Source organism: Coenobita brevimanus, chromosome 49, assembly GCF_032717465.1.
Source record: "Coenobita brevimanus isolate Jiangsu-jjx chromosome 49, ASM3271746v2, whole genome shotgun sequence".
In the NCBI taxonomy this organism is placed as follows: Eukaryota; Metazoa; Arthropoda; class Malacostraca; order Decapoda; family Coenobitidae; genus Coenobita; species Coenobita brevimanus.
The window spans coordinates 14,805,475-14,815,964 of record NC_137002.1 but is presented as its reverse complement, the minus strand read 5'-3'; positions in this window follow the sequence as shown (position 1 = coordinate 14,815,964).

The window sequence follows — 10,490 nt, the reverse complement described above, 5'->3', positions numbered from 1 at the left end:
TGGTCTCTCCTTCTTCCCCTCCTTCTATCCAAGACCCATACAGACAAGGTCAGACGGCGCGCAGGTAGAGCGAGTGAGTGATGAGGTCAGCTGCACCACCCTGCCCGCTTCTCCCTGTCCTTGACTCCAGTCTGACCCAAGTTGTCTTTGTGTGTACATTTTCCATTTGCTGTGACATACTTCCATTGAACTCTTTTCAGCGTTGCAGATATGCGTATGACCACCCAAATGCTCCCAGTGTAAAATTCAGGTTAAAGAAGTTACTCCTATGAAAACTTTGCGTTATTATCTGAGAAATCTAAGACAGCTACTGATAATTTTGATTGTCTGTCTACAAGTAATAGCCTGATGAAAACAAATAAGAAAGGTACAACTTTCTGTGAAAGAGATCTAGCAGTCGAACTTTACATTACTAGCAACTGTTTCAAAGACTTGGATGTTGGGTATGAGCTAGGAAATGATATAAATGATGAGAGTGATGAATATCTGTACCTTGAAAAATGTATAACCCCTAGCGAACAAGAATGTAAATCAGTTGATGTAGTTATAGAAGAAGAATCTCTTAGATCCATTGGTGGGTATATTACAAGGAAGTTTTGTTAAAATACTCTCACTTAGGTCAGAAAGCTAGTGAGTGCATCACCAACAACTGGACACGGACTGACGAAGTAAACAGAGGTGGACTGCTTGTTCCCTCAGTTATCCACAATGAGGGAAATATTTCAACCTGTGCGTGGAGGCAGTCTAAAGAAGGGGAAAGAATGCTTCAAGTAAACTGTGTCTGAAATTGAAAGTCTAGGAGTTGATTTACCGAAGGATGTCATTGCATTCTTTGCTAAAATATCTGTGTTCTTTAGAATTAGAAAACGAAATAATGTTATTAGGATAAATAAGAAAAAAAGGGCAAGACCTGCTGGAGTGAAAAGAAATTTATGAAGATGATAACGTGACAGTATGTAGAATAAACTTGGCTATGTTAACCTTTGTATATCATATATATAAACTCTTTGTGTAAAAAGATCTTGTTATAAGGTAATACTTACATATTTATTCCCCTTCCAGAAAACAGGATACTAAAAACATGCTAAATATACAGTCAGTCACTTTAAGACAGACAAATCATTTAAGAGACAGGGAGAAGCAGAGGGGGCGTGTGGTACACGTGACGTCACTGTGCAGAGGGAGCGTAAACTGGTCCGTGGGCCGTCCGACCTTGTCTGTATGGGTCTTGCTTCTATCCATCTCCCCTCCCTGTCTCCCTCTCTCTTTCGCACTCCTACTCCCTCCCTCCCTCCCTCTCTTTCCCCATTCCCTCTCTCCTTATCCTCCCCCTCCCTTTGTCTTGTTGTCTCTCCCTCGCTCCCCTTATTCTCTTTCCCTGTCCCCCTTCTCTCTGTCTGTCTGTCTGACTCATTTGACTGTCAAATACACAGGTGGCAGTGCTAGGTTTCTTGCTATAAGTTTCCCACTCTTAAAGTTTTTTTTCTTTTTCTTTTTGTATTTCAGGGTCGTTTCATGGCTAACTTTCCATACTTCTCGTCCAGTAGTTTTCCTTATTTCGTATGAAGCTGGAGTGGAGTTGATATTATCTACACACCTGTGTATAGGATGTGGAGATAAAGGAGGTAATAAGGGTTCGAGTATTTTATTAATGGAGTAAAATTTCCATCAACTATTATGGAAATAATACTATATAAATGTACTGGTAACAGCCCTCTAGCACAAAGAGAAGGTGTTTGTACATAACGTAATAACCAAACATGTGTTTTATCAAAACCTATAAATTACCACACAGACTGTGCAGAGAAAAGCTTGTAATGGATCGTTTCTCCCCGCAATTAGTGATAACCTCCTGCAGCCTGCCAGAGACAGAGGTAAAATGTCTTTATAACTACAGATCTTTAATTTCTTCTGAATAGTGCCCTCTCGACCACCATGCGTTGTTGCAGGTGGGGTGTTCTGTTCGGCGCTGGGACCCACAAATAAACGATATTACCCAAGCAGTCCTCGCTGGGCTTCGGGTGGTCCGCCAGCTGATGTGTATTGGACAGTCATCCCGAAAAAAAGTGAAACCACTCATCCTGTAATATGTGTGCATGAATCCACTAAAGGCGTTGCCCTAAGAATATATATATATATATATATATATATATATATATATATACAGTATATGGAGCCTCTGTGGTACAGTGGTAGAGGGTGTGGTTCGTACATTGGTGAGCCAGGGTTTGCACCCGCCAAGGTAATAAACTTTGGGAGTGTTCAACCGGCAACGTACTGCATTGGCGGACACAAGGGGTGCTGTGGTTGAACCAGTATGCTTTTTTTATGCGAGGAAGAAGGAACCAAAGGCCATGAGCCCGCAGTAACAGTTCCCTCCAAGAGAAAAACAAAATACAATAGAGAGCCAAATTCAAGATACGATCATTTTGAGATGCCTGGAAACACTGCGTTTGAAAGACTGGAGATCATAGGCAGCAGGAAATACAGACAGAGAGAGACAGTTCCAGAGCTGACCTGTTGCATAAATGAAAGACTGGGAGTAACAATTAACTCTTGCATTAGAGAGTTGGACAGAAAAGGGATGAGAGTTTGCTGCCAGACGGGTGCTACGCGCCTGTCGTAGAGGTGGAGGTATGCAAGCAGACAGTTCAGAGGAGCAGTGACCATTAAAGTAGTGATAGAAAAGAGATAAAGATGCAACAGTGTGGCGAAGAGACAGAGGTTGAAGGGAGTCAGTAAGAGGAGGAGAGTTAATGAGACGAAAAGCCTTTGACTCCACCCTATTGAGAAGAGCTGTATGTGGGGAGCCTCCCCACACATGAGAGTTGTACTCCACACAGGGGTGGATAAAACCCCTGTATAGAGTCAACAATTGTGCAGGGGTAAAGAAAGAGCGGAGTCGGCTTAGCACACCCAATCTCTTGGGAGCAGATTTTACAAGAGATGTAATATGATCTTTCCAAGATAAGTCCCGAGTAAATGAAACCCCAAGCATGTTCAAGGATGATGCAGGATTAAGCTAAATATTATTAAACATAGTGGGTATACCTGTGGAAGATTTTGTCGGGTTGATAGGTGTAAGAACTGAGTCTTAGATGCATTAAAAACAACCATATTATTTTTACCCCAGTCAGAGATACGAGCCAAGTCAGACATTAGGTGTGCCATAGCCTCATCCCTTGTTTGTTGAAGTAACTGTTGAGATGGGCGTTGCGGGAACCAAATGGAAAGGTGAAGGGTGGAGTCATCAGCGTATGAGTGGATAGGGTTAGATGTACAGCTTAGATCATTGATGAATAAAAGGAAGAGAGTTGGTGATAGGACAGAGCCCTGAGGAACACCACTGTTGATAAATCTAGGAGAAGAACGATGGCCGTCTACAACAGCGGCTATAGAACGACCAGAAAGGAAGCTAGCGATGAAGGCACAGATAGCAGGATAGAAACCGTGGGAGGGCAGTTTGGAAATTAAAGATTTATGCCAGACTCGATCGAAAGCCTTTGAGATGTCAAGTGCAATGGCAAAGCTTTCGCCAAAGTCCCGAAAGGAGGATGACCAGGAGTCTGAAAGGTAGGTGAGAAGATCGCCAGTGGAGCGTCCCTGACAGAACCCGTACTGACGATCGGAAAGAAGGTTGTGATAAGAAAGATACCTTAAAATTTTTCTATTGAGAATTGACTCGAAAACTTTTGAAATACAGGACGTTAAAGTAATCGGACGATAGTTAGAGGGTTGGGAGCGGTCACCCTTCTTTGGGACTGGCTGAATGAGAGCAAACTTCCAGCAAGAAGGAAAGGTACAAGTTGATAGACAATATATATATATTGTTACGAAACAGCGAAAGATAATGTACACTTTAAGTGAGAATACTAAAAATCACTACTGTCCCGTAAAGTTCCAGGTTCAAAACAAAAGAGTTAGGTAAAATTACAAGTTAAAGTTTAATGCTCAAACTAACAACAAAACATTCAGGACTCATAAGGATAATGTAATGACAAAAACAGGTTAAATATATGGTTAACTGCAATAGCCTCTATTAACACGAAATTAGCATGAGTAAATTTATCTAAGTCAGCCCTGATAAAATGAAAATACACTGGGTAATGCTCAGTTAATGCAAGATAAATTATTACAGATACAAAATATTATCAAAAATGACTGACAAAAAGAACCTTTACATAAATCACAAAAACCTCACTAGGCCCAAGAATTAACCCTATGCTACACAGCACAAGAAAAAAATGCAACAACAGTTATACTCAAATTACATAGCTGCTAGATGGTTGGAGACTTCCTGAGCACTCCATAATAACTGTACAGGGGAGGACAGAGATGTGAACAAAATGAGGAGTAGATCTAAGGGGCAATGATGCAGAGACTGAGCTCATTATATAGGGGCCAGCAGAGCTTGATACAACTTGTAAGAACGACGCACAAATGAAGCGATAGGGGACAAAGAGTTGACAATCCCGCTCTGAACAACAGAAAGAACGACTTACTCTACTATAACGGTAGAAGGGGGGGGGGACTGAGGCAGAACACGCTCGTGATCAAACATGCAGCATACTGTGCGTTAAAATTACACAAAGGATGATGAAATCATAGGCTATGTAACACCTCCCCACAAAGAAAAAGAAATTTACAAAGGAAATTTCTTATTACTCTAAAAATCTGTCTAAAGTCTAGATAAGCAATCTGCAATAACATTTTCTTTCCTAGTGTTACAAAACATGAGATCTCCCTAGCACGTTCAGTCATAGGTACTTGCCAGTATCCCTTTAACAAATCAAACTTACTTACGTACCTAGCCTTTCCGATCTTGTCTATGCAATCTTCCACACAAGGGAGAGGGTAAGTGTCTGTTTTGGTTAGCTGATTAACACGTCTGTAGTCAATGCAAAGCCGCTGTGACCCACCTGGCTTAGGGACCAGAGTGACAGGAGAACTCCACTCACTCTGACAGGGCTCAATCATGTTGTGGTCCAACAGGTAGCCAAGCTCCTTCTGGATGAGAGGAACTTTCACTGGGTTCACACGGTAAGGAGGCAATTTAATTGGCTTTGCGTCTCCAACCTCGACATCATGCATCAACACAGTGGTTCTTCCTGGAGTGGCACGGAACACTTGCGGGTACTCCTGCAGTAATGCCGAAAACTCCTGCCTTTCCTCGGGAGGTAGATGAGAAAGCTTAGTCTGGAGATCATTCATGATATCAGGATTCTTCCCCAAACTATCACTCAGGCTCATACTGCATGGGAGAGCTTCACTTGCAGACTCGGGTGGAACAGCTACAGTGCAGACTGGGTTATTTTCGTCCCGCCTGTGATATAACTTTAGCATGTTGATGTGACATAGTTGCTTGTTCTTTCTACGCTCTGGTGTGGCGATGACATAGTTGACATCACTGAGTTTCTTCTCCATGAAATAAGGACCACCAAACTAGGCTTGAAGAGGTTGCCCATGAACCGGTAGCAGAATCAAAACCTGATCTCCTGGCTGAAAGTGGCGTAACCTGGACTTCTTATCATACCAAGTCTTCATCTTCTCCTGAGCAGCTCCTAAATTCTCTCGTGCCAGCTGTAAAGCAGTGGACAGCCGTTCTTTGAACTTCATCACATACTCCAGCAGGTTGACGTCATCTTCCTCCGACAGCCAGCATTCCTTGAGTAGCTTAAGGGGTCCTCTTACTTCATGGCCAAACAGTAGTTCAAAAGGTGAGAAGCCCAGTGATTCATTTGGAGATTCTCTTGCGGCAAATACAACGAATGGAAGACCTCTATCCCAGTCTTTCTGATGTTCCAAACAGTATTTCTTGAGCATCGATTTGAGTGTTTGATGATATCTCTCCAACGCTCCTTGAGTCTGGGGATGGTAAGCTGAAGACGTGATCTGGGAGATGCCCAACTCTTTCAGAGACTGCTTGAAAACATTTGACATGAAATTACTTCCCCGGTCTGACTGTACCTCCTTGGGCAGACCAAACTTTGTGAAGAACCCTAGCATTTCCTTAACCACGTTCTTTGCTGAGATATTTCTCAGTGGAATGGCTTCAGGATAACGAGTAGCCATATCAATCAGGGTCAACACATAAGAAAATCCTGAAGAAGTCTTAGGAAGAGGGGCCCACAATATCCACCAACACACGGGTGAAAGGCGCCTCAAAAGGAGGAATGGGAACTAGAGGTGCAACCTTTTCGGTCTGATTACACTTCCCCACAACTTGACAGGTGTGACAAGACTTACAATACCAGGAAACATCCCTGAAGATACCTGGCCAGTAGAAGTGTTTCAAAATGCATGCTACAGTCTTCCTCACTCCAAGGTGTCCTGCCAAACTGGAATCATGAGCCACTCTAATGATATCCTGCCTACAAACACGAGGGATGACAACTTGATGTACAACCTCCCATTCACAGTCGGCTGATGCTGTTGGGGGTCTCCACTTCCTCATAAGTACTCCTGACTTTATATAATAACAAGTAGAAGCACCGGCTGACTCTTCCTCACTGCAAGCAGAGTTAGCTAGACCTTTCAACTCAGGGTCAGCAACCTGCAACTCAACCAACTCTTGACGAGACAAATTATCAACACTACGGGGTACTGCCTCATCTGGTGAGTGGTCCAAATTAGCAAGAAAAGTGTCAGCTAGGATAACATCATCATCATCATCATCCTCTAAATCACCAGTAACTTTAGACTTAGTCCTAGTGACAGCACATGCAGGGAACACATCAGGGACATCACAATCCTGAGACACAGCCACTGGCTCACTAGACAACTGAGGAGCAGGACACACTTGACTTCCACCAATATCATTTCCAAGTAAGAAAGTTACACCTGACATTGGGAGTGTCTCAACCAACCCAACCATAACGGAACCATTAACAAAACCAGACTCTAAATTCACTCTGCACAGAGGGACAGAGAAGTAATTATTCCCTACACCTTGTAAGATTACAGTTTCATCAGAGGAATTAACATTAGAGCCTAGAACACTGGTCAGCATAAGGGATTGGCAAGCACCTGTATCACGATATATTTTAACTGATTTCCTGTCATTACTGTCCAGAGGACTGACAAAACCATCAGACAGGAAATTAGCACATGAACTCTTGAGAGTGTCACCCACGTTACTGCTCAAAAGAGGAGCTCCATCATGAGAATTTAAGTTACCCCTCAAAGCAGGTTCAGTTAACTCAGTTAAAGAATTCTGGGAACTCTCAAGAGTGGACACTAGACCAATTGACTGAACATTTAAAGACTCCTTTTTGTTCACATCACGCTATCTCCTGAAACATTTCTCCGTAGTATGACCAAGCTTACTACAGTAAGTACATTTACTTTTCTGAAATCTAGAGGTGAAGCTGGTATTTACTTCCTGAGAAACATCATCTTTATTCTCTTTCCTGTTACCTGTACTCTGAGTAGAGGCAACGTACTTACTCTCAGCTTTCCTTTTATCTTTAGAATATCTCTTGTGAGTGAGAACATATTCATCAGCTAAAACTGCAGCATCAGACAAATTATCTATTCTTTTCTCATCAAGATATAGGCTTACATCTTTATAAATACACCTCTTGAAGTCCTCCAGCAAAATCATCTGCTTAAATTTACCAAAATCAGAATCCACTTTCTTAGAATTTAACCACTGCTCTAACAGATCTTCTTTGATTTTTGCATACTCAACATGGGATTGCTTATCTTGCTTGTCAGTTGTCCTAAATTTTACTCTATAGGCTTCAGGAACAAGCTCATAGGCCTTAAGAATCAAGCTCTTAACTACATCATAATTATCAGATTGATCCTGAGGCAAAGATGCATAAGTTACTTGAGCTTTACCGGTGAGAACAGTTTGAAGGAGTACTGGCCAATACTTTTTTGGCCAATTAAAACCTGTAGCTACCCTCTCAAACAACTGAAAATACTTTCTTATATCAGATTCATTAAAAGGAGGGACAAGTTTAACATTTTTAGCCACATCAGAATCATCAGAGCTAGATGATCCAGTTCCACCTTGTTTCATGCGATACTCATGGTCTGCCTGAATCCTGGCAAGTTCAACTTGTGCCTGTATCTGTGCCTCCTGAATCCGAGCCTGAGATTCCGCCTCCTTAGCCTGAGACTCAGCCTCCTTAGCACGTGCTTGAAATTCAGCCTCCTTAACACGAGACTCCGCCTCCTTAGCCTGAGCCTCCTGCAGGGCTAGCTGTAACTTAGCTAATTCAATCTGTGTTTGCTCATTTCGAGGAGTTACATTACACAAGCTATCATTAATCATGTCAACAATTTGATCTTTAGAATGATGAGAGCGAACAGCAATTCCCAATTGTTGAGCAACAAGCTTAAGTTCATTCTTTGTTCTGTTTTCTACATCCAACACTGTTTGCACATTTGACAAAAAATCTTTGGCTTCATCAAGTGTAGTAATAGTAGACATCATGAATAAGTAACAGTCACAAAATATCAAGCAATATCCTTATGATAATATCCTGAATATGCTGATAAGAGGTCGCCAAACTTATGTTACGGAACAGCGAAAGATAATGTACACTTTAAGTGAGAATACTAAAAATCACTACTGTCCCGTAAAGTTCCAGGTTCAAAACAAAAGAGTTAGGTAAAATTACAAGTTAAAGTTTAATGCTCAAACTAACAACAAAACATTCAGGACTCATAAGGATAATGTAATGACAAAAACAGGTTAAATATATGGTTAACTGCAATAGCCTCTATTAACACGAAATTAGCATGAGTAAATTTATCTAAGTCAGCCCTGATAAAATGAAAATACACTGGGTAATGCTCAGTTAATGCAAGATAAATTATTACAGATACAAAATATTATCAAAAATGACTGACAAAAAGAACCTTTACATAAATCACAAAAACCCCACTAGGCCCAAGAATTAACCCTATGCTACACAGCACAAGAAAAAAATGCAACAACAGTTATACTCAAATTACACAGCTGCTAGATGGTTGGAGACTTCCTGAGCACTCCATAATAACTGTACAGGGGAGGACAGAGATGCGAACAAAATGAGGAGAAGATCTAAGTGGTAATGATGCAGAGACTGAGCTCATTATATAGGGGCCAGCAGAGCTTGATACAACTTGTAAGAAGAACGCGCAAATGAAGCCATAGGGGACAAAGAGTTGACAATCCCGCTCTGAACAACAGAAAGAACGACTTACTCTACTATAACGGTAGAAGGGGGGGGGACTGAGGCAGAACACGCTCGTGATCAAACATGCAGCATACTGTGCGTTAAAATTACACAAAGGATGATGAAATCATAGGCTATGTAACAAAATATATATATATATATATATATACAGTATATATATATATATATATATATATATATATATATATATATATATATATACATATATATATATATATTATGTATATCATCATCATCATCAGCCGTTTGAGTATCCACTGCAGGACCAGGCTATCCCGACCGAAGTCGGGACGATACAGCCAATGTATCTTTACCAAGTGGCTTAGGCTGTCTGGTAGAGATTCTATGTAGGGTGAGAAGTGCTTGTAAGTGTAATTGTAGTGTTGGAGTGGATTTGGATGTGTGTGTAGTCTGTGAACCAAGTGTAATCGGCCCGCGCAAGCCGACTGGGTGCAAGCATACTGGTTCAACCACAGCACCCCTTGTGTCTGCCAATGCAGTACGTGGCCGGGTGAACACTCCCAAAGTTTATTACCCTGGCATGGCACGAACCCTGGTTCAACCGTGTACGAAAACGGTCACTCTACCACTGTACCACAGAGACTCCACACACATATATACTGTACATATATATATATATATATATATATATATATATATATATATATATGTGTGTGTGTGTGTGTGTGTGTGTGTGTGTGTGTGTGTGTGTGTGAGTTATTTGAGAGGAGCATGGGTAGTCACATGGAGAGACAGACTGACAAATGAGGATGTGAAGGAGCGTTGTGGTGTGGGTGTGGATGTGATCGGAAGTGTTAGGAGAAACACATTGAGGTGGTTTGACCATGTGGAGAGGATGGAGAGTGAGAGATTGACTAGGAGAGTGTATGTGAGTGAGGCGGAGGGGGAGAAAGGGAGAGGGAGGCCAAGGATGAGATGGAGGGATGGAGTGGAGAGGTATATGAGAGAGAAGTGTGTTAGTTGGGAGCGGAGCAGTGAAATGACAGGGGACAGGGCGACATGGAGGCATTTTGTTTGTGGCCACCTTGTATGAGATTTAGGCGTCTGGCAATATATATATATATATATATATATATATATATAAACGTAACTGCCGTTCTTAACACTAACTTTAGTATTGGCCACAGTAGTTATCATAAATTTAAAATTATAAATGTAATGAAATCCTGGGTATGTCTCCTAACTTCGTTATGCAAGAAAAATAGGATTCACCTCAACTTAAAACGCATCACGCGACGGCGGTGGAATCATGTTAGACTACCAAAAGTATAGTAACGT